Below are 27505 nucleotides of genomic sequence, written 5' to 3' on the forward strand. Positions count from 1 at the left end.
AGCACATGATGATGAACCTACTGACCTAGCCGAGAAAGCCCTAAACTATGCAAAATGTTGGCCACATGAAGCTTCCTTGACTTTGACTGTAACCTCCAATCTCAGAAAAGTTTCACTCAAAAGTCACCCAGCCTTTCAAGGGTTTCTTGACCTTGGTTTGCATGACTATTGGATTTGTATGAAAATCATGCTAAATTTGCAGTTCCACGTGGTTTGTTTTGTTGAAAACCTAGGAAAACAACAATTTTGATCAAATTTCACAAAGCCCACTAATTCCAGGACAGAATTATACAGAAGGACTGAGAATCCAAAATTCAAAGTGTGTGGAGGGAAATATTGCAAGAGTGAACAGACAAAAGTTAAGACAATATTAACAAACTTCTGTTAAGCAAATATGATGTTTCCTGCTTTAATTGATAAGTGTAAAAATGCCATTGAATTACTTTGTGAACAATACTATCAATCAAATCTTTTTGTATCCAGTTGGTGTACTATAGTTTGAAGGTCTCTTTCAGGATTCAGTCTGGCCCTCTGTGTGTCTCCTTGGACAAATCATTTTACTTCTCTGTTTTCCTATCTGTGAAATGGGTATAATAATACCTACCTTGATCACAAAAGTGTTCTGAGGTTAGTTCATATCTGTACTGTGCTTTGAACATAGAAAGTGCTATAAAATGCTAAATACTTCAAAAAGCAAAGCCTAAAGTGCTTTAAGCTGGACACCTGATCATCAAAACATCAAAAAATAAGAGAGATTTCCAAACTTTGGCCTTTAATCTCCCTATGCCTCAGTTTCCCATTGGTAAAATGGGAATAATATTTTGTATCTCACATAGGAGCTGTAAAGATGAATTAATGTTTGTGTGGCTCAGATAAATATAGTGATAAATACCATATAAAAGCCAATGAGGGTATTAATAATTCTGTATTCAGTATGAGGTCGGTATGTGCTGATAAAAAAAAAAACTCTGGGGTCACATACTGAATAAAGATAAAAATAAATATTGAACAGCTGTTTCACTCCCTGAACACTGTTCATCTTGTGTACTGAATGAGGTAAGGTCCTATGAAAAAAGTGTAATCATGTAATTAAAGACTATCATCATGCATTCACACAAAGGGGCTGAATTAAAGTTGCGAAGGTAACTTTAATTCCAGTATTTCCTCACTACTGAGTGCTTGATTTTGCAACCTTTATAATATATGAATATATTTTGTGCGTAATAACCTATAACTCCCTTTAAGTGCCAGTGTTCTAATGCTTTCCTCCAAAGCAAGGTGTAATAAGAGGATAGAAACAAGGAAGAGTATTGCTAGAAATGAAGATGAAACAAAAAGGATCCATTCAGTCTTATAAATTTTAAAGTACTCCTGTTGCCTCAAGAAAATCTCAGTTACAGTAAAGCATGTACCAACAATACTTTATCAGAGCAGACAAGTATAAGCTATAGAAGATAAACCCCAAGGGACTCTTAAAAAAAATTATTTTCTGTGTATATTAGTACAGGCATCAGCAGAAAAAGGCTTATCTGTCACTGCCACCCTTGCTATCGTTAAGAATTTAAAACCTGATCCAAAGCCCACATAAGTCAATGGAAAGACTCTCACTGACTTCATTTTGTTTGGACCAGGCCTTTAGTGTATTATACATTTCTTCTGTTTCCTGTTTGAGCTGAATAGATAGATATGAGCAGTCTGATATATAACCTTTGCCATTAAAGACAGGAATTTTCTGTCTGGAAGAAATGTAATTATGCTGTTTGATACAGAAAACAAATTAGGATTATCTACTCAACCATTAACTTGGTTAACATAACTTAGTATAAACATTTTGATACTTACCTACATTCAATATATTTTAAATTATGGAAGAGTAAACTTTTTTTTTAGAATAAAGTAAGAACTGACTCCTGAACCTTCAACCCTTTCAGTTAGAATCAATCCAAACCTGAACTGAAACTCAATTAAATTCAGTTTATGCTCTCTTTGATTGTGTTACTCCATGCATTCTGGTTTTGCCATGGTCCAATGCACAGAAGACTCAAGAGGTGGTTTGTTCTTGCAAAATTACCAGCCCAACCACATCTGTATGTACTGGAAATGTAGATCATGACTGGATGTCTAACTAAAACTATGTTCCTTTTCAACCACAAGTTATTGGATTTGAAATAGGGGTTACCTGGCAAAATTCTATGGGGTATGTTATGCAGATCAGACTAGATGATCATAATGGTCTCTTCTGCCCTTTCTCTATGAAATCTTGTAGGAAACCAAGCCCATATGTGGTTCTCAGCCCATCTCAATCCTAAAGCTTCAGAAAATAGAACTAAATATTTGATTTCTTTTTGGATTCTTATCCAAATTTTCACCCATACCTCCATTGCAATTCATATCCAAGTGCTTGCACCTCTAAGTTCCTAGCTGAATGGAAAATTGTGTACTATAATGTACATTTAGTTACATATAGTGAACATGGAAAGTTAGAGTTCCACAGTTTTCTTTAGCAATTTCAGCTATTCTGTGTAATAGAGATAGGATGACCAGGTCACCACACTAAAATATCAGGACACATTGGAGTGCCATCAGCCGTACCCACAGTCCACCCCTGCTCCTCCCAGGCTCCACCCCCACTTTGCCCCAGGCCCTGCCCCCTCCCCACTTCTCCCCCCACCATGCCCTTCCTCATCCCATGCCCTGCTGCTGGCTTGCTGCATCCCTCCTCAGTCCCCCATCCACCGCTCACCTCCCTGCCCACTCGCCGCACACCTCTTCACTTCCCTCCTCACCACTCACCCCTACAGCACTGACTTCCCCTCTACTGGATGGGTGCTTGCCCACCCCCCACCTCTTCCCGCCCCTGCACTGCCCTCACCCTGCCCCCATTCCACCACCTTCCTCCAAGTCCCCGCTCCTGCCCTGCCTCTTCTCTGCCTCATCCACTGAGCATGCTGTGTACCCACTCCTCCCCCTTCCTCCTGGAAAGTGCTAAGCGCCACTAAACAGCTGCTAGGCAGCAGAAAGCGCTGGAGGGGGGAGGAGTGGGGACATAACATACTGGTGGGAGGTGGGAAGAAGGAGGTGAGGAGGGGGGAGCTTGGCTGCAATTTTTCCCTGTGGATGCTCCAGCTCTGGAGCACCCATGAGGTGAGCACCTCCTACCACTAGCCTCCTTACCTGAATATCGGAACAAATGGCGTCCCAGTCGTACTTTGATCGGGACGCGAGTCAAAGGGTTAAATATTGGGACAGTCCTGATTTTATCAGGACATCTGGTCACCCTAAATAGAGATCTCATCTTTATGCCATTCTTGAAATTAGTATATATAGTATCACTTTTTCAGTGAACCAAAGCATGGCTCCTTTGTGCAAATGACCCAAACCAATATTCCATGTAACTTCTTTGGCATGGAAGATAAGGAAAGGCTTTCAAAGGCCTTGAACATTTGGGCTTTATATATTTGGATTATTATGGATCCTTGAAGGTAAACCTCAGTCTTACATAAACCAATTTTATTTCTTACCTATGGTTTGTAGACTTTTTTTCAAATTATAATAAATATTCATAAAACAAAACCAATAATTGTCTAGGAAGATGTATAATCCTGCATAAATGTTCCTCACAATGTAACATTAACACACACACAGTGGATCACATCTGATCACTTTTACAAATTAACCAGACTAGTTCAACATAGTCTAGGAATGCTGCTGTGTCAAACTGTTATTGAGTAGCACAATGACACTTAAATGCACCTTACATAAGGTAAAACTGAACAGGAACCAATAAACAACTAGTACGAAATCTTCTAGTTACTGCATCTGGCTTGGTTGAGGATCATTGTTGCACAGTCCTGGGCTAGTAGCATAGACAGAAAGGTGTAGGCAGATGGAGAGAGAATAGAGTGTCACTGATGTATTAGTATAGTGATATGTAAAGGATCTATAATCTGTCCTTCGTAAAGAGCACAGGATTATCTGTTGTTTATCTTTTGAAAGAGAGTGAAATTCTTATTTTCGCTAAGGCTTTTTTGCACCATTCTGCTAGTATAAAGAGGCCTTAAAGTTGCTGTAAATTACCAGACCTCAAAAATATTGAAGTTTAACATTTTGTCAGCTCAGTCCCAATCACTTTCTGAGCTTTTATGCTTTCTCCTAAGAATGTCCTTCTACTAACTGCATGCAACTGGGAGGGGAAAATGGATTCAGCCTTTTGTGAGTCTAATAACACTGCTCTACAGCCAAAACGCTTCTAAAATAAATGTAGTCCAACTTTACTAATTCTGGGTCACTGAGAATGAAAATGATGCTTAAAATTGTTGATTGGCTCTAGTTTTCAAGATATGTTATTGGGTCAGTCTATACGACCCTTGACTTGGGAATGGCGGAGGATAAGTGAGTTATAAAGGGAAGGGCTCTCAATTTAAACCAGAAATGACTAAAATACACCTTTGACTGGATCTATGAATAAATCTATGACTGGGTTTGGACAGTACTTTCTTTTGAGGCAAAACAATGAATGCTGCAGTCTGAAGTTGGTATTGCATCATAGATGATATGAATTGCATCATGTTATTCCTAGAAGTCATGGATGATGCAATCATAACGAAACTTACATCACTCTGCTGAACAAATTGCCCTATATCAGCTCTAGAAATCATACAGTGTCGTGCTCTCTTCTTTGTCAGTATTTGATTTTGCAGAGGGACACATTTCTGTTTAGCCAAAGTGAGCAGAGATGCCTGGTACTTGTGTGAACAGTGCAGATAACTTCTGCTATGTTTGTGGTGAAGTGACTTTTGCAACACAAAAGCGCAGTCTAACCACTATGGTTAAGAAAGCCTATCACCTTTCTTTTGGCTGCAAAATTGGAGATCAGGACAAGAGGTGGGCTGCAACACTTGTGCAACAAATCTTGGCAAGTGGTTGAATAGGAAAAGGAAATCTATGCCTTTTGCAGTGCCAATGATTTGGAGAGAGCCAACAGATCATACCAGCAATTGTTACTTTTGCATGGTGCCTCCAGTTGGGAAAGGTGTGTCAAACAAGAAAAAGTGGACTGTGCATTATCCAAACATTCCATCAGCTATACGCCCAGTACCCCACGGAGAAGGACTGCTGGTTCCTGATGCACCAGAATCATTCTCACTTGAGTCCGACGAGGAAGAGGAAGAGGATGAAACTTCTGGTCCTGAACCATCAATGTCACAGGACCCACATTTTCTCCCATCCTCCTCCTCCTCTGAACCACACCTCATAACACAAGGTGAACTGAATGACCTTGTCAGTGATTTGGAACTCCCCAAGAGTAAGGCAGAGCTGTTGGGCTCCAGACTACAGCAGTGGAATCTCCTGGCAGGCTATCGGGGCAAATGGAGCCCATCAAAGCTTGCAGACTACTGCTGGACAGTGACAAGAGATGCTCCATTTAATGAATACAAGAGACAAGCCAAGAAGCGCCGAGTAGACACTGAATAGAATTAAACTATGTACAGAATAGTTTTTTGCCTTTTGTTTCAGAATAAATTTTTTTATAGAACCCTTTTGCTGATTTTTAAAGTGTTACATAAACAGGATAGGTGAAATATTATCATGTAAAGCAACCATAAACACATGAAAAGACCTAGGTTTACAATTTATGATTAAAACTCTACTATCTACACAATAGACATAGACATAAAATATAAAAACTTAAATATCTTAGAAACAGTAGCCAATAAGTTGTTTTAATTGTCATATTTGAATTCAGCATATCAAAATACATAATAAATAGCACATTTTATCTCTGAAGCAGACAACGTCTCAAAAATTGTAGACCAGTGTAATTTTAAGTCTGCCTTGGCATAATGCTGATGAGTTTTATTTTAATGACCAGAAATACATTTAGTTGCACATATTTAAAACTCCATGCAGACAGGAACCATTCCACCTAGTCTTACTGCAATTTTTTCCACTGGGGTGGAAAAATGGTTTCCACAAGTGTATCAGATGCAAATTCAGCTCATTGCTCGTTACGTCAGTGAACACCATTCAAACATATTAGCTGGAACAATATTAAATTATCCACCATATGCCAAAAAGGATAAAAATGTAATCTTTAACGTCAGAAGATGTAATCTAAGAGTTATATTTAAATTAATCAGAGTAGAGCTAGCTTGCCCATAAGGTAATAAAATATCTTGTGAGTGCCACGCACTGATATACACTAAACAAGGCATATTGGCTAGACTAAGGAAACTTTCCACTTCATACTTCTACGGCTGTGGAGAGTTATGCAGTAAAAATAGAAAGAAAATTATGCAAAGATTAGGTTTCAGGCAGACAAAATTATTTGCTGAAACAGATGAGGAATTCTGTTTCCCATTGTCTTAAATACTAGTTCAATATAGAAATATGACACCAGACAACTTTTAAACTGTAAAAAGACAGAAGAATGGGAAACAATAAAGAATCTTCCTGCAGCATGAACCAAGAGTCGGACCCAGCTTTCCAAACAGGTTCATAACTCATCAACTTAAGGGCACACCTAATGTCCATCTTGATCACAGATGCAAGACTTGCTGTAAAAGATATATCCCACATAAGGAATTGTGCAATCAGAATGTTAAGGATCTTACACTAATTTTCAAAAACCAAGACATGAGCAAGGCTTCCATTCTGAAAGTCCTGAATATCCAGCTTGAAAATCAGGCCCCTGTAAGGTGTCTCAAATTGGGCACCCAAACATTGAGACACCAATAAAACAGGGATAATACTTCCCCAATGTGAGGATAAATTCATTTGTTTGCATAATGCTTAGACATACAGTAATGAGTCCCATAGATAAGCCTCAGTATAAGAGTGGGGACCATCTTTTTGTTTTGTTTGTTTGTACAGCACCTAACAAAATGGTATCCTGGTCCATAGTCCTAGGTGCTATTGTAATACAAATAATCAATAATAAATGACACAGAAGTAAGGTTCTATAGTTCCATTCTCATCTCTCACAAAGATGTATTAAATATAGTCTAAGATACTATTTGCATTTTTCCAGTTTTTAATAGGCATGAAAAACTGCAGCTATTTCATAATGTGGATGGACATACGGACTAGTGACTGAGATTCTTATTGAAACCTTAAAATTAGGTCTCACTTTCTAATGAAAACATCACCTTAAAGTTTCTTCAGTAATCAGATTAGGGCCAAATATTCTGTTTGCAGTGAGACCGTTTATACACTTTGGGCTAAATTCTGCTCTGTTACACATCGATGAGTTAATGGATTTTCAGAATACTTATTTAAATCCAGAGTAATAGATGGAAGAATTTAGCCTAGCATCAAGCTTAGTATATGGCTTTACTGTGAGGAAAGCCTTTTGTGCCTAAGTATTACTGATTTTGGTCATCATTCCACTAACACTCCTGGGTCAAATTCTGGTGCAAATGGCTCCAGTTTAAATTAATGGTGTTTCTGTAGATTTACACTTATGTAACAAAGAAAAATCTGGTTGCCTGCATATTATTCTTAAAGTGTTGTATCATTTTAAATGATTTTTTCCCCAGAATATAGTTGAAGCTGAATTATGAGAAGAGTCCTTTTTTCTGCCAGTTACTGATTTTCTTTGTCACCTGTCTATTGGTGCCTTGTTAATGTGATTTTTAGATAGCAAAGTGCAATAAGACTATAGTTTAGGATGAGGAATTTATATCTTCTAATTTCCTTAGGAAATTACTTCCTTCTTTGAACTGAGTTCAGTTATCACAGAGGTGAAAAAGCTCCACTGAGCCAAAGCATATATCTCACAGGAGAAGTACAGTGAGTATTACAAAACAGGAGGGCAACTAAGTTTTGTACACACTTTCCATGTACAGTTCATGAACATTGGACAGAAAGATATCTGTTGATGGAAAACCGAAAACTACAATAAAACTTGCTTTCAAAAAAATAAAATTGAGTAAAATGCTTGTGATGCTCTAAAAATTAACTCACGTGTTGTAAGATATCCAAGGGCAACTAGAAGCAGATGACCTAGCATAACTATTAATGATGATGTAAAACTGATGAATGTTTTTTTTCAAACTGGGGAAATGCCTCTGGCCAACAGAAAAATACCTCTGTTGCAATTTCCCCTCCAGTAAATTTGAAGTTCACTTATTAAATCAATGTGTTTTTTTTTAAAGTGTGATACAGAAAGTGGTTTCTTTTCATGGTGGGCTTGTGTGGAAATATGTGTGTATGTATGGGGGCGAGTATTAGATATAAACAGCTATCCACACATACATGTGTGTATATAAGTAGACCTATGTATGTATCTATAATGAATTGAGTTCTGAATTATCACATTCTGATTCTTGATTTTTCTTTTTGAAAGAGTCAGACACTTATTTTCACCAGGGCAATTCCATTTGTGTGTAATTTCCCCACTTCCTGCCACTCCTGTTTCACATGAAGGATCCTTTTGTTAGGAACTCTGCTTTGTCAGGAAGTGGGGAAAAAAGTATATTGAGTTTTACACATGAGGAATTTAAATTATTAGGGGCTGGATGCTAAAGTTTAAAACTTATTAATGAATGGAATGAAACATGCCTAGATGCCAGTTTTACAAGTGATAGAAAATTTAGGCTTAGAAACTCTTCTCAATGAACATTATCTATAATAACTCAGAAAAAAGAGCCCCTCAGGAATTCCTCTATGTTACCCTGTTCTCTATTTCCTATATATTTTTACAAGTATTTATTTGTGACTGTTGTTAAAGACACTTCTCTGCTGATTCTCCATTATTTAGCTCTGCTGGTTCTCCATTATTTAGTTTTGGCGATCTCATCATGTCACATCTGTCTCTTATTTTATTTTCATTTTCTCTGTTTTGACGGTAATTCAGCTTTATGGGTTTTGTTCTGGTTTATTATCATTGTTTCTTTCAGCAGCCCTTGTTTTTATGATTACTTTGTTTTGTTGCAACTCAGCTATATTTTGATTTTGTTTCCTTACTTCTGTCTCTGAACCACATTTTATCTTAATTTTTTTTTATCATTTCCCCTTCTGTTGTTTTCCAGGAGTCATTGTGCAGTTGTTGCACAGTCTATTATCTTTGCAGCCTCCCTACTGCTGCTCTTTCACACCCAGCTGGCATGCACTGCTCTAGATGAAAAGTGAAAATGAAACTGCTTGATCAAATTATCCTCCAATATTTTTAATGGTTCTTTGTCTTTCAAAGCAATGATTAAGAATAATTTAAGGCCCTTACAGCCAGAGATGCAGCTAGGATATTTTGGCCCCAGAATAAATAATAGAAACAGCCTAATGACTTCTCCCTTTTTCAGTGCTGCCAATCCAAAGTATTCAAAAATTGTTAGGATTAATGCTTTTAAAGTTTATCAACTTTTTCCATAAACATGAGGGGTATTTTGTTCTGTTTTGTTTAATTTAATAACAAGATTCTCTCATAATGACACAACTCTCTCCTCCCTCACCTCCCCCTAGCCTCTCCCTTTCTTTCCTGTCTTGCCCTCTTCCTCTAATGTAGGACCAGCATGGAAGGTTAAGAGATTCACTCCTCAGCCTGTTCACCCACAAAAGGACTGGGAGGAGATGACAAAAACTAAAAGGTTATGTTATTCAGACGTTGTTATTGACATCATCAGTATTCTATTGTATGCAACCAATACGCAAACTGTGGTATACCCTGGTGGAAAAAGAAATAAATTGGCCAGCCAGTTATCTCAGTCCTAGTAGCCAGAAGAAATGTGATCAAAACATGTTATGTATAAACTATTTACTAAGTAGTGGAATATTGTTGAGCCTTGCAAGTGGTAAGACTAGGAACCGGTTCTGACAAAGATGTAGGAATCTGGGGAAATATTAGCTTCCCCTTCTCCCAGCCCTGTAGTTCAGATGTTTACATTTTTCTAGCTATATAACGGGAGAGAGAGAGAGAGAGAGAGAGAGAGAGAGAGAGAGAGAATGAATGGCAGGATTTGTCAACAGTGATTCTTTCTAAGGAAAATTAAATAAACCATTTTAAAATATATATGCACATTATTATTAGAGTTTGGCAGTCTACTCAAGAAAAGCACAGGACTAGAATACTAGGATAAGACTGTGTCTAAATAGTGCTGTGTACGCGAAGATAAAATTTTCACATAATCTTTCTATACTGAGCCTTACTTTAGCCAGTCCCCCACTTTCAAAAGCACCAAATTTACCCTTATTTTTTAATGAAATCTGTGTGTCATATTGTATCCATTTTAACAGGACTTCGGGGGTTCTTTCCTATGCAACAACAGAAGTTGAAGCAGAGAATGAGAATGTGATGAAATACAACTGACAGGACGCTATCCAGAAAATGCTGCTAATCATATAGCATCTAAATACAATCAAGATGCTTTCTCTTTAAGAACAATTTGAGAGACAGAAAGAGAGTAACAAAAAAGAATTTTGTCATTTTCACAGCATTGTGGTAATAAGCATGATCTAAAATATGCCACAAACTCATAAAGTAATAAGAACTTTAAGTATTTTGGGCCCAGTGCTGCTCTCGGTTACTTCAGCACAATCCCAGTGTTGGCAAAAGTAAGAAAAACGCAAGGAAGCATCTAAAATAACAGGCATTTGAAAATGTGCATGTGAGTGACCATAGGAGGGTGGGGGGAGCCACCAGTTAAATGCCACACTTTCAGCAAGTACTAGCCAGGCTTGATTCTCACTACAGAACCTCTTGCAATCTACCTTAAATGCTGATGCAACCTTCCTTCTCCTGGCTCTGTGGAAACTGTGTCCTAGACTCCCCTAATGTGTAGAATGCTACTTTTTTTCAGACTTCACAGTGAATACAAATGCAGGACCAAGCTATCAGTACAGATTAAATGGAGCAAGTATACAGCAAAGAAATTGTTTCTAAAATAATTGGTGCACTCTTACACAGGTGTTCAGGGAATGCTTTACATTCTGTTGTATGTAAAAGTTATATATCAAATCTAAAATTCTTCCAGCTATTTAGCAGACTTCCACATATATTAGCTGCTTGGGAAAACCTTATTGTACAGAGTATAATTGTATATTATGTCTCTCAAAAGAACGTAGCTGTATAAATATGATTTGTATCCCTTTTACCTGCAAAGGACAGAAAATCTTCAAGGATGCCCCAAGGATACATCCAGTTTTGATCTTGGTATGAACCAACAGCTGTGCAAGCATGACATATTCCCTAATCCTTTAGAATAAGGGCAGATGCCAGTCCTATTGTATAACACACTGGTAAAAAATGCTTTTATTATTAACTTTATTGGGGGTGGAGGTGTAGGCAAATGGGGAGAAAGGTTTATAACCTCAGGTTCTGATCCTGTAAATTCAATGCATTACTGTTATGCATGTAGATACCCCCAATTGAACTCAGAGGGCAGGATTTTCCAAAGTCCCAAATTTTGTTGGATTTTGTTGGAAATCCCACCCAGTGAACTCTACTCTATGTGTAGAGTTGCATGCATAGATATCTGAAGGACTAGGCCCATAATTTTCAGTTGAATGTCCCCTATTCTTTTGACAATTTAAGATCTAGCATCCAAGTAAAATCTCAAAACATCAAGCAATATAGAGTTCATCTCCTTCATTCTCCAGAAAAAAAGCAAATATAGATGCTCTCATTGGACTTTTTTTAAGGGCTTTGGAGAAAGGTACAAATCTGAAAAACTGGAATTACAATTTAATAACAATACATTCAATGGAAAGACTTCAATGGGCTTTAGATCTGGCTTACAAATGACAAAAGCGTAAAAGTAGCAACAACATTCACATCACCATCCAAAACATTTATGAAAGCACAAAAGCCTTACATAAGACATGTGCATTATATTCTTCATAAAAAAGTAGTTGAGTGAGAAGTATTGTTCAGTCTCCAGTTACAACCACGCTTGTTTGTGTATTGCATCATTAATAAATTAGATAGTTTATTCCAGTGCCAAACAAATAACATTTTACGTTGATTTAGAAAAAAAATAAATGTGGGTTGACAATATGGACAAATTTTCTTTTCCTTTCTCATCAAGATCTGAAAATATGCTGTCACATATTTTATTTCAACTCAACATGAAACTCTGGAGGTACTTTAACATATACTTACTAGATCAAAATAGCTGAGATCATAAGGAAGCATCAGTATCAAAAATATCTTAGTCTACCTCCAATTTGCCAGAAAACAGAAGTGTTTCTCTTCAACCCCAAAATCTCTTTATTTTTCTAAGGAAAAATATCCATTGAAAAACCTTGACGTTTTTATGGAAGGGAACACAAACTACATATTCTGTTTTTATTTTATAAGTATATACATTCCTCAAACATAAAAATGCCCATTTATTTCTCAAAATGAACAGATCAGAATTCTATAAATAAGACACACAAACACTAAACAAGTCTCCTGTCAAGTAACTACTTAGGCCTAGAACTTTTCTGTATCTGCTCTTGCCTGTGATACACCTTTACCAACTCATTAGCATTTTCAGAATCTGCCCTACTAAGACATTTCAAATAAACCAACCAAATGTGCTAAAAAACATGCTCATTTGATACTTTTTTGTCTGGAGAGGCGTGCAAGTCTTTGAAATATTGTCATTTGAATTCAGCTGTCTACTTTAATTTTCCATCATTTTGATGCAAGGACCTGTGACCAAACCTCCTTCACAAACATACAGCAGATTTTGGAGGTAGAGAACTGGGTCTTCCATTTCCTATGCTAGAAGAAAAGGAAGAAACTCAGGATTGCATTCCACTATCTATGTTTAGGTATACCCTTCCTGTTTTGGGCGCAGTGAATCACTTTTGTCTTTGTGATTAGTCATGTTTGCTCAAAAATATGGAAAGTTTCCTTAGATTCTCTGAATTATTCATCAGATCTATTCTTGTGTTCTTAGTTATTAATTAGATCAGACCATACTTTCATGGAGACTGTGACAATAAAGTCATCTGTATGTGGTCTGTCAAATCTCTCCAGACAAGAAAATTGTTCTTCTGAGCTAATACAGCTTAAAATGTGCAGCACAGAGCATGGGAGAGAGGGAGTGATTGTTCTAGTTCAGTGAATAACCTTTGACAATGTATTTTGTAATTATTCAAGCAATAAGCTAATTGTGTGAAGAGCTCTCATTCTCTCCTGCAGAGTTTGTTGTCTTTGGGCTTGTCTACACTGGCATTTTTTTTTCGATTTAACTAATGTCGCCAAGGAAAAATTGACAAAAGCAAAGTCACCAAAGCATGTCTACCTTTGCTCCCTCTGTCAACAGATGGTGTCCACATGCAGAACACCTTTGTCAACAGCCAGTACAATGGACTGTGGGTATGTATCCCACAATGCCTGGTGACACCATCTGTCGCTAGGTGTTGTGGGAATGCAAAAACAGAGTGCAGTGCATTCTGGGATGTGCAGAAAGTACCATCATGCACTGCATTGTGTCTCACCCCTACAAAGGTTTCTGGCTTTCCTTCGTGCCGTTTTTCCAACTGTCATTCTTTTGTAGTGCGCACCAGCATCTGCAGTGAAAGAGGATGGATCTCACACTTCTTTCCTATATGCTGTTAATTGTCGTGAGGACATCCAAATGGCAGCACAGTTACTCGCAGAGTTACTTGCAAAGTTAGCAGAGGATGAATCGCAGGCACCTGAGTGTGATATAGATGGCAGCAACTTATCAGTGCTTTGTGAATTCACAGAGAGCTACATACGGTAGACTGTCACTTTTGGGCTAGGGAAGCAATCACTGATGGGTGGGATCGCATTGTCATGCAGGTGTGGGATGATAACCAGTGGGTACAGAACTTAGGATGCCTAAAACAACCTTCATGGAGCAATATGCTGAGCTGTCCCCCCACCTGTGGCGCAAGGACCTCAGATTGAGAGCTGCCCCTTTGGTAGAGAAGCGTGTTGCAACGATTGTGTGGCAGCTGGCGAATCCAGACTGCTACCAGTCAGTTGCAAATCAATTTGGAGTAGGAAAGTCCAGTGTTGGGGCTGTGTTACTCCAAGTGTGCAGAGCAATAAATCTCATCCTGCTGCATAGGACCATGACTCTGAGATGTGCATGAAACAGTGGATGGCTTTGCAAAGATGGGTTTCCCTAACTGGCAGGGCGATTGATGGCAGACACATTCCAATTTTAGCACCAGACCACCTTGCCTCTGAATACATCAACAGGAAGGAATACTTCTCTATGGTATTGCAGGCACTTGTGGATCACTGGGGGCGTTTAATGGACATCAAGGCAGGTTTGTCTGGAAAGGTGCATGACACATGCATCTTCAGGAACAGTGGCCTGTACAGCAAGCTGCAGGTGAGCACTTTCTTTCCAGGCCACAAATTCACAGTGGGGGATGTGGAAATGCCCATAGTAATTCTGAGAGACCCAGCTTATCTCTTACAGCCCTGGCGCATGAAACCTTACACAGTCCACCTGGACAGCAGCAAGGAGCATTTTAACAACAGGCTGAGCAGGTGCCGCAGAGTAGCCAAATGTGCCTTTGGCTGTTTGAAAGCTCACTGGAGGTGTTTAGATGGCAGACTAGACCTTACTGAGGATAATAATCCCATGGTCATAGCTGCGTGCTGCACTTTGCATAATCTGTGTGAATCTAAGGGTGAAATGTTTGCTCAGGTGTGGAGCATTGAGGCAGAGTGTTTGGCTGCACAGTTTGAACAGCCAGATGCTAGGGCTGTCAGAGGAGCCCAGAAGGCTGCTATTAACATCAGAGAAGCTTTGAGGAACGACTTTGACAATGCAGGGCAGTAACACATGTCTGCTTTGGAGTTGCTTCCCTGTTGTACAATTTTAGGGCCCAAGATATGTGCAACACAATGCTTTAGAAGCCTGTTCCCGAGAGTGGATTGACTGCTATACGCGTTTGCAGAACACAGAATAAAAACACTGTACCATTGAATACCTTAACCTTTATTTAGTGTTAAAAAGGGAAAAACCTCACAACTGTGTGTAGCTCTATCATTGTGCAAGCTGTGAGAGGGGATGGAGCAATGGGGAATCTCAGGAGTGCTATGAAGTGAAAAGGAATCAGTAGGCATAGAGAAGGGTAGAGTTGGCAAAGAATTGTGTATCTGCATATGCTGCAGTGGAGGTCGGCCACGGATTTACTGAGTCTGCAGCAGTATCAAAGTCTTAAGCATCTCTGTCTGATCCTCCATAACTTTTATCACCTGCTCTGTCGCTTGCCTAGCAGCAGCATTCTCTTTTCTGTCCTGCCTTTCGGCTTTCCAGCACTCTTTCCATTCCCTGGTCTGTCTCTTATCGCACTGCAGCACCTCCCAGAACATGTCTTCTTTGCTGCACCTAGGGTGTTTTCTTATCTGCCAAAGCTGGTCCACGGAAGTGCATGATGTGTTCTTCAAGGTCTGTGCTGAACAGAAGAGGGATTGTTACATTCTGGCAAATGATTGAAACATTTTATTACAAAGGGTATTTTGCTAATAGAAATCACTTTCTCTCTGAGACTCTAGCAGGCACACAGCTCCGCAAGCACCCCAATCATGGTGGGTGTTGGGAGTGGGGGGAAGGTGGTTGTGTGTACGGACAAAAAGGTCATAGCTTGCAGTGCAGCTTTGCATTCTAAAACTATCCCACACTTTTTCACAGGTGCCCAACCTGCTGACTGACATCTTGCTGCTGCGGGTGACCAGAGAAACCAGGGCACAGCTGCTGAATGCTTGTGGCTTTTGCCCCTGTCTATATGCAGCTCAGCTGTGTGCCACTTTGGTCCCAGCTCCAGTGATTGCTACATGGCATGGTACAGTTTCCTACAATGAGGGAGCTAACAAGACTGCAATCTCTTGGAATCTGCAGCAGAGGATTAACAAGTACCTCTTGGAAACTTTCCAGAGCCTCTCTCTGGAGGATTCCCTGCAGGTCTTGATGCCCATTGACACCCTGCTTGACCATGCAGTTTAGCTACACTGGGCAATGTTCAGCTCACAGAAAACACTACCTGTCTCCCACTTTTCGATTCCCTACCCAAGCCACAGCAACTTACCTGGAGTCTCATCTGCTTCCTGCTCCCCATTGAGCACTTCTGGAGTGGAGAAAAGTTCCTGGCTGCCTGTCCCACTGAGCGACCCCACTGGGAACACTACATCCTCTCCTAGCTTGACTTCTTCATACAAAATTTCACCCTGTGGGTTACCCCCTCTTTCTGCTGCCTGAAAAGTATCCATGGGGCCATCGGCAATGGAGGTGGGGTCACCACCAAGGATAGCATTCAGCTCCTTATAGAAGAGGCAGGTCTGGAGCAATGGTTCGCTCGCCTCAGCTCCTTTATTTTCACTGTGCACTGCTGGGTGTCCTATTATAGCCCTTTTTACACAAGCCTCAAGAAATTTGCCCATATGTGTCCCGATTCCTACAGGTCACTCGCAGCTGCAACTGAACCTGCCACCTCTCCCCATATACTGATCAGATCTAAAAACTCAGCAGTGGTCCAACCAGAAGGGGGGTTTGTGTGATAGCCAGCCATGCTCACCTGGGAAGCCACCTGGGAAGCTCTTCTGGGAAGCCAGCAAGCAGGAAATGAGATTTAAAATTCCCAGAGCTTGCAAGAGGGTGGTGGGTTGGCTGCAGGGCAGCGGAGTTCAAACTGCTGACCAAAGTGGCATCACAGGAATTGTGGGATACTTTCTGGAGGCCAATAAAATAAGGGGGGAGGGGAAATGGTGTCTACACTGAATGTCTGTCGACAATAAAGGGACAGGAAAAGACAAAAGTGTCTTGCAGAGGTGGAAGTTTTTTGTCATCAAAACTAGGCTTTGTTTTTCTGAAAAAAGTCACATTGCAGTGTGTACACTATCGCTGTTTTGTCACCAAAAGCCAGTTTATAGTGACAAAACTTGCCAGTGTAAACAAGCCCAACTGTCAACTGAAGAGAAAAGACTAAAAAAGGATGTCAGCTCTCCCATGTCATCACAAAATGTGAAGGCCAATCTCAGGGCCAATCTCTGGTCTTAGAAAGTCACATTTTAAAAATAGTAGAAGCTGCAGTCCACATACCAGAATGGTGCATGCAGATGCTAAACCAATTAACCATAACAATAGGTGCTTGAGCCTTTTGATGTGCAGACCTGTGTCCACATTTTGAAACGTTAAGACAATACCATAATGTAGCAACATCCTCTGAGGACTTCATTTTGCATGACTAGGTGTAAATGTGCCACATTCAGAGTGCATGGACAGAAATTAAAGGGATAAATGAAGAATTCTATGATTGGGGGCCACTGGGCTGAAGAATCTTAGCTAGAAAAGAAGGAACACTTCAAAAGGCAATCACTGAATATCTTCAGAAGATGGATCTTCTCATCTCACCCTCTTTACCGTAAGTGCCATCTACATTTTCCTCACCTTGAAAATTCCTCCGACATCAAATTTGCCTATATCAGTCTTTCATACCACTAAAAGCTACACACACAAAAAAGAAAAAAATCAGTCCTACAGGATTCTCTTCTCTGAGTGGCAGAGAAATGTGAAGAGAGCCAGCCTTTAAAAACAGATTAATGCATGAAAGATAGGCAGAAAGAAAAACAGATTGTTTCAGTGAGAAACTGTCAGGTTAATCCTTAAATAAAATAAAATAAAACTCACACTAGCCAACTTGCTTTAGGTCATGTTGTGAGCTACAAAAATGCTTTGTGATCTATAATAGCCATAAAATTTGTGTATATATCAGTTAATAAACAACCAGACATTTTATTCTAACAGAATATAATTAGAACAGGTCTGAAAACGTCCAGAGGAATGAAAGTTCAATGTAAAAAAGGGAAATTATTTTTCATGATTTTATTTTTTTCATTTCTTGGCCAGCTCTAAATATTATACAGACACTGAAGTATTTCTTGGAAAATATCCAGATTTTGTTAGCCTCCATAAGCCTAGTTAGATGTATTATGTTCTTAATGTCAATCTTATGACATCTTTCCCTGAAAAAGCTAGTCTCTGACGGCACTGTATGGCTTGTGAGGATATCAGGCAGTAAATGTAAGGTATTATAGAGCATTATCAACTGTAAAGGGTGCTATAAAGGTGATTACTTTGAAGATCAGGACAAGCTATATTTACAGCTATATTTCTTACTTTCCTAGCTTTCTAATTTTGAAGATTTGTTTTAGTTACTCTTTGCCAAAGCAGATTTTGCAGCAGCCACAAGAGAGAGGAAAAGTGCTAGAGCATTTACTACATTCTGCCCTAGATATAACAGGGTTAATAATGTTTGATAAGCCTGTGCAATATAAAGACTGAAAAGAACTGATGCATTTTTAAAGGAATTGTCAGTCCCATTTGAGGCAGGCTCAACCATCACCCAGAGAACTCTGTCACTAAGCCTTGTCATTAACAATGATTTATGGCTATGGATATTCACAACAGCTGTGCCTTCACCTTTAACTATCTCATGCAATATTTAAAAAGTACTGGGAGATGCTGCAGCAGGGAAGCAACTCAATTGCTAGAAGGCATTACTGGTTTAAACTGGTTATTGTGCCTCCTTAAAACTAGGGTACTAATTTTTCAGAGTTGCTCTTGCTCAGTCAACCTGCTGCAAGCAAAATAAGCAACATGTAGATCTCCAGATGAAGATCTTGTGAACTCAGAAACTCTGGGGTGTTGGCATCAACACTGGAATATTTCATCAACTTATCTATCTGCTGGCTGTTAACCATTGTCCTTCTTCCATTAACATTGGTTAGAAAAATGTGGTGCAGCTGTCTAAGAATACCCCAATTTTAAATTCCAGAAACACTATTTTTTGAGGGCTCACTTCCTCCAAGACATTAAGTTGCTTTTGTTCAAAGTGCAGTGTTTTGAATTTCTCACAGTATGAGCATACAGAAGAGGAAATTCCGAAAGCAGGGCTTTCAAAATGCAGCACATAACTTTCTGTGTCTGACATTTGAAAGCAGGAGGAAACATTATTAGTAATGTGTTGCTCAGCTGTAACTCTTTATCTTCAAAGCACTTCACAAAAATTTATTCTGACCGCTCCTTTAAGAGCTGCATAAATATTATCGCCATTCTATAGATATGAATGCTCAAAGAAATTTACAGTGAGATTTTCATAGGGGTTGGGTAAGGCATGCAGTATTGCATCTCTGAGGGGCAGGGTGAGTGTATTATTGTGTTGGAATCTTTGAAGTCTTCCAGTCTGATGATGGATATGAACAGAATTTTGAAAGTTCAGCTGCCTTGCGTGGTACCCAAGCTTTTCAGTACTCTATGTGAGTGCTCAGCCTTTGGGATTTTAGTAAGCACCTGTTTAAAGCTGTTATAACCAGCTACTTTGTACTTATTTTGTTACCCAGGGCTAGAATTTCTCTGCACTGCTCCAGATCCTGGGAGCCATATCCTAGGTCAAAGAGGGTGCCTTCACAGGAGAATGGATTAGAACTCAGGAGTTTCTTGCTGCTAGTCTCTTGCTCCAACCATTAAATTATTCCTTTACTACTACACATGCTTCCTCTTTCTGTGTGTGTATGTGGTGCTTCTGAAAGGGGCTGGATTCATCTTGGAGACTCAAGTCCTCTTTCTATTCACAGAACAGGTACAGAGAGAGCAGCAGCCATTACACACTTCCTCACCATTGTGCAGGAAACTTAGCCATAAAGAGACCAGATATAGGGGTAAGATGATGATTCAGGTACTATTCCATTAAATACTGTATGCTGTGGACAACTGCCCACTAGGAACTGGACTCAGACCATCAATGCATATAGGCCCCCAAAACAGCCATCAAAAATCTGTTAGTCTTTAAGGTGCTACTGGACTCCTCATTGTTGTTGTTTTTTTAATCAAAAGGGGATAATTTTCATTCACTACCAGCAAGAGATGAAAAGTTCTCTCCTTGCCCCCTTTCTCCACTATGTCGAAGCTGTGCTAAGATATAGTGTATATTTTCAGCCTGATGGAGCCAGCTGGAGCTCCCTAATGCTTAGCCATCCATACCCAGTGGGAATTAGATCAATAGGGGGCCCTTTTAACTTCTACCACTTGTGTAAATTCCATAGCATGAGCTATAATGGAGCCCAGCTTCACTGAGCCTCCTCTTAAGCCCAGCCCCATCTTGCCTCTGATATGCCCCTTCCCCCCACTTATGGGGGGGCAGCTGTCACAGCAACTGACTAGGCCTCCTCCACCAGATTCATGCTTACTCAGGGGGAATTCTGTGCTGGGATTCTCCATCCAGTTGAAGGTTACTTTGCACTGTGTAACCTTTGTTAGTTAATGGTTACAGACATGAACTGCCATTCCATCAATATGTAGAGCTACAGGACACACATTAAAAAAAAAACCCTATAGAAATCACTAGTGACGTTTAAGAATACAATTTTCACAACATTTAGGAGCCAAAATGCCATTGAGAGCTGATGGGATTTAGTCTCCAAAGCACCTAAATCACTTTTGAAAAGGAGATTTAAGCTTCTAAATCAGTTAGGCATTGAAACACTGAGAGCAGCAATGACTAGATACCTTTAAAAATCTGTTCCAAAGAAGCTTTGAACACAGTGCTATGTAGGAAATATATATAAAATTACATGTGCATTTCCTTATTAATTCAATAGTTTATGAACATTTTTTAAAAGTCTAGAAAAAATGCCACCTACGTTTGTAGAAACAAAATCTAAAATATCCGTGTTTTTCCATCTAAATGTCATGTAAACCTGTATGAAAATTCTTATATATACTGAATATACAATGGTACACATGAAGTTAAATAAAAACCACCTCTAAAATCCACAGTCTCTTGCATTAGAGATCATTCCCCTACCGTGCAATAATTTCAGTCAACTCATAACTCAATTGCTTGAAAAAAGTTACTATTCTCTGAAGAAAAAACAATTGTGAAATCCCCATTAAAGTCTGTAAACTTTCCTATATAACCTTCAGAATGCACCACGACTAAAATGGGGCAAATTTTGTCTGGGGCTTACCCAAGGAAGGGCAGCTCTGCTTTCGGGGTGTAGGGGGGAAGGAGGTCAGAAACTGCTGTTAAAGGTGCTCTGTGGTCAGCTTTGCAGCAGTGACTCACACCCCCTCAGGAATGTGCATAAAGGTATGAAACCTTTGTGGGGCAAGTCTCTTTGCTCTAAGTGATGAGGAAGCCAGTATGGCTCCAGGGAAGCAGCAATCGGGATTAAGCAGCATGGCTCCAGGGGCACGGAGAACGGTGAGCTTGGTAAAACAGGGGGCTGTTTCCCCCTGGTCTCGGAGGCAGGGAAAGGCAAGCAGAGGAAAATTACAAGTAGGACACAAGGGGGGTGATTTAGGAAGTAAAGCTCGGCGGTGTGTTCTGCAGTCAGGAGACAGCGTGGCTTCAGGCTCTCAGGCAATCAACGTGCATTGGGAGTGGGAAGGGGAGGGAATTTAACTGTTTTATGTACCAGAGAGCAGTTTGCTGGAAAGGGGACAAGTAGAGGCTGCAGCACAGGACAGAACCAGTGGATCCCAAGGGCTGGAAGGGGACCCAAGGGAGACAGTAGTGCAGCAGGGACAGGGGGTGCTTACAAGCTGGGAGGCTACTAATGCCCTGGGTGATGTGTTTAATAATCCAGGGAAGCCTTATGCACTGAGGGAGGGAAATGACTGAGGGGAAGCATCCACCATGCAGGTGGGCAAGCTGTGTGGATTAATGGGGTAGTCATTGGAGCTGTGCAGCAAATGGTCAGTGAAGTTGTGTCTGAGGTTTTCTCCACAGTATTATAGCGCTTCCAAAGGGCACGAGGTCACCTAGAACCAGGATATTCTCTTCCACAGAACACAAGGGATGGCAGTAATGCTGATACCAGGGGTGAGTGTTATCTGAACCAGACAGAGGTTGGGGGGATGGCTGGCAGAGGTGGCAGTTGCAGGGGCCACAGTGAGGTGCAGGGACCATGCTCAATCAGTCCCTCAGTGAGTTCACCTGAGGGGGACAGGAGTGAGCCTGTTGGGGTTGTAAATACTCTGAGCCCAGGAGTGGGAGGTCCAGAAGCCTGGGCAGACCCACCTAAGGGTGGCACCTTCAGTGGGGGCACTGATGGTATTCCACAGCTGCTGCAAGCTAATTTTCATTTACTACAGCAGCTTCAGGCAACTAGGTGTGAGCAGTCTGCACAGGGTGACAGGGTAGGCCCAGCATAGGCTCAAGTTTGGGCAGTAGGACGGGGGCAGGCTCCCGGCAAAGGTAGCAAAGCCCATGCTGGGAACGAACCCCCTAAGCATGTGGGATTTCATTGGCCATCAGGGCACGTAACCTCAGGGGACAGAGTAGAGCCTCTTGGGAGGTCTATGCGGGAGCAGGGCTCTGCGGAGTTCCCTCTATGCAGTCCTGAGTGTGGTTATGCCTGGGTGGATGACCCAATGGGAGTTCACCTACTCAGTACAACTAAAGATAAAATCCCGAGAGGGAAATACGTGGCTATATTATCCCTTTTGCACAGGGAGGTGTTGACAGACAGTAAACATGGGCAAGGCAAAAAAAACCAGCGATCTGCTTAAGAGACCAAGGGTGCCTAGAACATGGGAAAATTGGAAGGCAGCCTTCCTCATCTATGCGGGTGTTATAGTACAGGCCTAGCAGAGAGGAGCGCTGCCTTGGTTAAGTATATGGATATAATTAGGTGGGTACACAATATGTTTGGGGGCATGTCTAGGTTTAATTATGATGAGCAGTTGCGATTAAGGGCAGCAACACAAACTGGTATAAGGTGGGACATACCTCATCACACATTGTGGTTGGAGTGGATGACACCAAGGATGCCAGGAGTTCACGCAGACAGTGGTTTGTTCATATCACAACAAGCTCTGGCGGGGCCCCAGGCACGTAATAGTATTTGCTGGGCATTTAATGATAGTTGTTTTTGCAACCCCTGTAGATACAGGCATGTTTGCGAGACATGTTTTGGGACCCATTGAGCCCGTTCTTGCCAGAGTGGAAAGGGAAGATCACTGGGAGGAAACAGGAATAGGGGTGACGCAAGAATCAACCACAGGTATGGCACGGATGGAACAGGGGTCTGGGACATAGAGCACAAGCTGGGGAGGGGATGAGCTAGGGATGGTGCAATGGGCACAGGCTCCAACACCAGTTAGGCCGGATGTGTTAAGGGTTCTCCTATGAGATTATCCTAACAGGGCAGATGGGGCAAATTTGTGGGAGGGGTTTAAAGCAGGATTTCGGATCCCTTTTGTGGGAAATAAAATTCATTTGTTCTCAAAAAATGTAAAGACTGGCTGGGATGAGACATATTGTTCAAAAAAAGATTGCAAAAAAATTAAAGGAGGGCAGGATAGCTGGGCCATTTAATCAATTGCCAATAGGACATTTGAGAGTTTCCCCCCTGGGCTGGTCCCCAAGAAGACCCCAGGGACATACCGATTAATTCATCACCTGTCATACCTGCAGGGTGGCTCTGTTAATGATGAAATAGACTCGGGACTATGTTCCATATGCTATTCCTCCATTGATGAAGCCATTCGTATTGTTAGGGCGTGTGGGCCTGGGGCACTAATGGCTAAATGGGATATGAAGTCTGCTTTCCGACTACTGTTGGTGCACCCATTGAACTTTGACCTGTCGGATTTCTGTTTTGAGGGACAATCTTAGTTATTTTTTTATTTCAACAAGGCTCTTCCCATGCAGCTTTTGAAAAATTCAGTCCGATGTTGCACTGGGCAGTGGTGCAGTCAGCGGGACTAAACCAAGTAGTGAATTATTTGGATGATTTTTTGTTCACAGGGCGAGCTGGGTCAGATGAGTGTATTCACCTGTTGGACACATTTCAGGCCCTGGCTAAAAATTTGGGAGTACCCCTAGTGGAGGAAAACACAGAAGGCCCTTCCACTACATTGACCTACCTGGGGATTGAGCTGGACACCAAGGAAGGTGTATCTCAGCTCTCTCAGGATAAGCATCAGGAGCTATTGGAGTTGCTCCAGAGAGCAGTAGGGGCTAAAAAACTCATGCTGCAGGAACTGCAATCTATTCTGGGGCACCTTAACTTTGCTTGCAGGGTTGTTGTCCTGGGGCAGGCTTTTGTGCCCAGCTGGCAGCAGCAATGGCTGTCATAGCCAGGCCACACCATTACATACAAGTCACTAGAGAGATGAAGGAAGACTTGAGGGTGTGGGAAAGTTTTCTGAGTTGATTTAATGGGGTATCATTGTGGAGGGAGGAATGGTTATTACAAAGGGGTTTAAAAATCCACTCAAATATGGCAGGAGGTGCAGGTTTTGGGGTGTTTTATCAAGGCGAATGGTGTGTGCAAAAATAGCCCACCACCTGGACACAAAATGGGATTGTGCATGACATGAACTTGGAATTTTTCCCTATTTTAGTTGCGGTGGCAATTTGGGGATAGGAGCAATTTGGGGATTAATAAAAGGATGTGCTTCTGGTGCAACAACATGACAGTGGTACAGGTTATCAATCACCAAACTTCCAGATCGCACAGGATTATGAAGTTGGTAAGGGCGTTTGTTCTACAATGCTTAACCTTCAACATCTGTTTTTCTTCAAAGCACGTGCCAGGCATGGATAATGGCACAGCAGACGCCTTGTCTCATTTTCAGTTTGACAGATTTTGTAAGCTTGCACCAGGGGCTAGCAGTGAACCTGAGCAGATGCCACTGGCTCTCTGGAACCTCAGAATGAGATGTGGTCGGTGGAATGGAGATTTTTGGCTCCAGCTTACAAGTTGTTTATTTTGTTTCCTTTTAAGGAGTCTTGTCAATTCCAGGATCTAGAGAATGGGTTGCCTATGTGGCCCTCCATGGAGGGCGGTTGTTGCATGACTGTGTCAAGGCCAATGCAACTGTTGGTGCCCCTTGACAATCACACATGGGACAATGGATTCTTTCTCCCCAGTAGGGCTGCTAGGCAACAGGCCATTTGGAGATGTCTGGGAACCCAGCGGGGTTGTGGGGGGAGGCAGCCAAGCAAATTGCTGGTGCCTCCTTGTGACGGATGTTCAGTGCAGGTGCTCCATAGGGAGGGAGCCAGTGACCAGATAAATGCCCTGGTAAATTACTTAAAAGGAGGTACTGAATAATGGAACAGAACGGGGGAGGGGGTTGGGGGCTCCTATGATTGGTACAGCTGGGAGCCAATTACCACCACCACCACCCTCCCATTCTCATAGTCCTCCTTAGCCCTCTTACGAAGGTGGTGGATGATAAGGTCCAAATCCTGGGTTGGCTGGAGGACCTGGATGGAAATAAAGGTGGGCTGGTGGAAGTCCCGGAGAACTGATTTGAATAAGCATGGATTTGCCTGCCCTGTACACTTTAGCTGCTGGGTGGTCCCAGACATCTATATAATAAAGTTGTGGCCTGATTAAAACCCATAATAAGTCTCCTGTCCTTCTTGTGGTGTACCCAGACAATGATTAGTAATAGACTTAGGTTTTTAAAAGGGCACAGTTGTTTCTCCAAGTTTTTCTCATTTCAAATATGTATTGGCTGGATAAAGTGACCTCATCAGACATACCCAGTCTCATAGGGAGAACTATGATTTGGGGGTTTCATTGCCAGCAAACACAGTAACATAGAAAAAAACACAAGGTTAGAGTTGTAGTTGGTTGGCTGGTTTTTGTTTTTCCTCCCCAACTTGTTAACTTGGGAGTAAACTGAGCATTCAAGAAAAGTCCAGAAATAACAGCATTGATAAGTGCCAGGTAGTATGCAAGCTTCCTCATACAGTACTACTAATACATCTACTTCCTGACTGACTGTAGTAATCTTGTTGATTCCAGAACAGAGCTGCTAGTCATGCAGTGAACAAATAAAGAATGGGATGAGGCCCTTAAAGTCATTTTCATTTGTGATATATGCTGTGATTTGAACTCTGCTCTCCAGAGGTGAAAGGCACATGCACTGGATTACCTAGACTTTGGATATTCTTTGAATGTTGCATTTTTATTGCAGTGATATCCTACAAAGCGTAACTGTGGAAGGTGAGATTGAATTTGTCTTGTGCATTACATGAGTATCAGCTTTTGGGGAGAAGATCAGTGACGCAAATGCAACTCTTTTACTCACCTCTCCTATCTGTTTTGCTTTATAGACTGGACAAGAGACAGTTGACATGTTCCAAACCTCAAGGCAAAGGATAAGCAAATGCCCTGCACAGAAGATGAGGCAGTTGGCACTATCTACTGCACCAGGCATGTTTCCAATTTATAAAGTAGAACATTTAAGTTACTGGTGCAAAACACTTACCTCATTGCCAACTATGTGAAACAAAATTAGTTATAGTCAATTTAATTATGTACAGAACATAGAAGTATAATCAATTTATTAAGAATTATTCCATACACACTCTACCCCCATTGAGTAATAAAGGAAACAACACATCTCATGAATGATTATTTGTAAGGCAAAAGGAGAACTCACATACTGTTGTGATTAGATAATCTCAAGGAGGAGATAGCAACAGACAAAGGAAACAGCGCATTGAAGAAAATTCAGAAATAAATGTTAATATTTATTGTCAGTACATTTTGAATTAGCTGGTCTGTTTTCTTTGCTACTTCTTACCAGCTGTACTTCTCAAAGATACTTTCTTTGTTTTTTTCCCCTCCTCTTTGATGAGGAAATTATTCACATCGGGGTATATCTTCAAAAGCATGAAGACACACTAGATACCCAAATGTCAATGAAAGTCATATTTGCAACCTGGACAATGTCTTACTATATGTGTTCTATGAAATAACCTCCCAGAGAAGTATTTTGTTTGTTCCCTTGAAGATGGTTTGTGTTTATGTTTAGCCCTTTTATCAGCATAAAGTGATCTCAAACTTCTATTTATTGTTGATTATTAACTTATTTTAACTGTACAGATTCCCCTGTGGTTGACAGCTCTAGTTAAAAGTTAAGGGCTACATTTTCAAGTGTCCATTCATTACTTTATAATCAGTTTAATACACTAAATCTTACACTAGCAAGGATCAGGGCCACAATGTGCTAATCACAAAGATAGTCCCTGCCAAATGAGCTGACAGTCATAAAGTATTTCATGAGAAACAACAGACAGTTATAGCAAATAGGTGGGAGGGGAGCACAAGGGTAACAGTGACATGATTAGTGTTTTAAGCAGTAGTCATAGCCTGCCAGCTGCTCTCCCCATTGCTAAGAGTTTCATAGGCATCATGGCAGAGGTGTGTTTAGGAGATTTGAAGGATGATATTGTGGATTTTTACAGGGAGCTCCTCCAATGTATGAGAGGCAATATGGGTGCCTCGGTTTTGGGGTGCCCAAGTTCAGAATCTTAACTTTTTATCAGAGCTGCATAATCAATGAAGGATTTGCATGGGTGAAAGTGATCTAATAATTGAAATCAACCTTTTGCTTATGTTGTTTGACTAACATAAGATAAAATAAAGGAAAAAATCAGTCAGGTGAACAGACTAAATAATTCTCTGTGAAGACATTCTTGGGAGTGAACATCTTTTTGAAAACCTAACCCTCAAAATTATAGGCACCCAATATTAACAGACACCCTTGAAAATGTAGGCCTAAACTAT

General features: G+C 40.8%; 1 long non-coding RNA gene across 1 annotated transcript in view; it reads left to right on the forward strand.

Moving 5' to 3' along the window:
* Nucleotides 1–26706, forward strand: part of LOC115646622 — an 83232-nt gene extending 56526 nt beyond the window's left edge. The window contains exons 2-3 of the long non-coding RNA XR_003999083.1: nt 25736–25936; nt 26047–26706. This is a non-coding gene — a long non-coding RNA (uncharacterized LOC115646622). The remainder of the gene's footprint in view (nt 1–25735; nt 25937–26046) is intronic.
* Nucleotides 26707–27505: the final 799 nt, after the last annotated feature.

The sequence above is a fragment of the Gopherus evgoodei genome, chromosome 2 (genome assembly GCF_007399415.2).
Source record: "Gopherus evgoodei ecotype Sinaloan lineage chromosome 2, rGopEvg1_v1.p, whole genome shotgun sequence".
NCBI lineage: Eukaryota > Metazoa > Chordata > Testudines > Testudinidae > Gopherus > Gopherus evgoodei.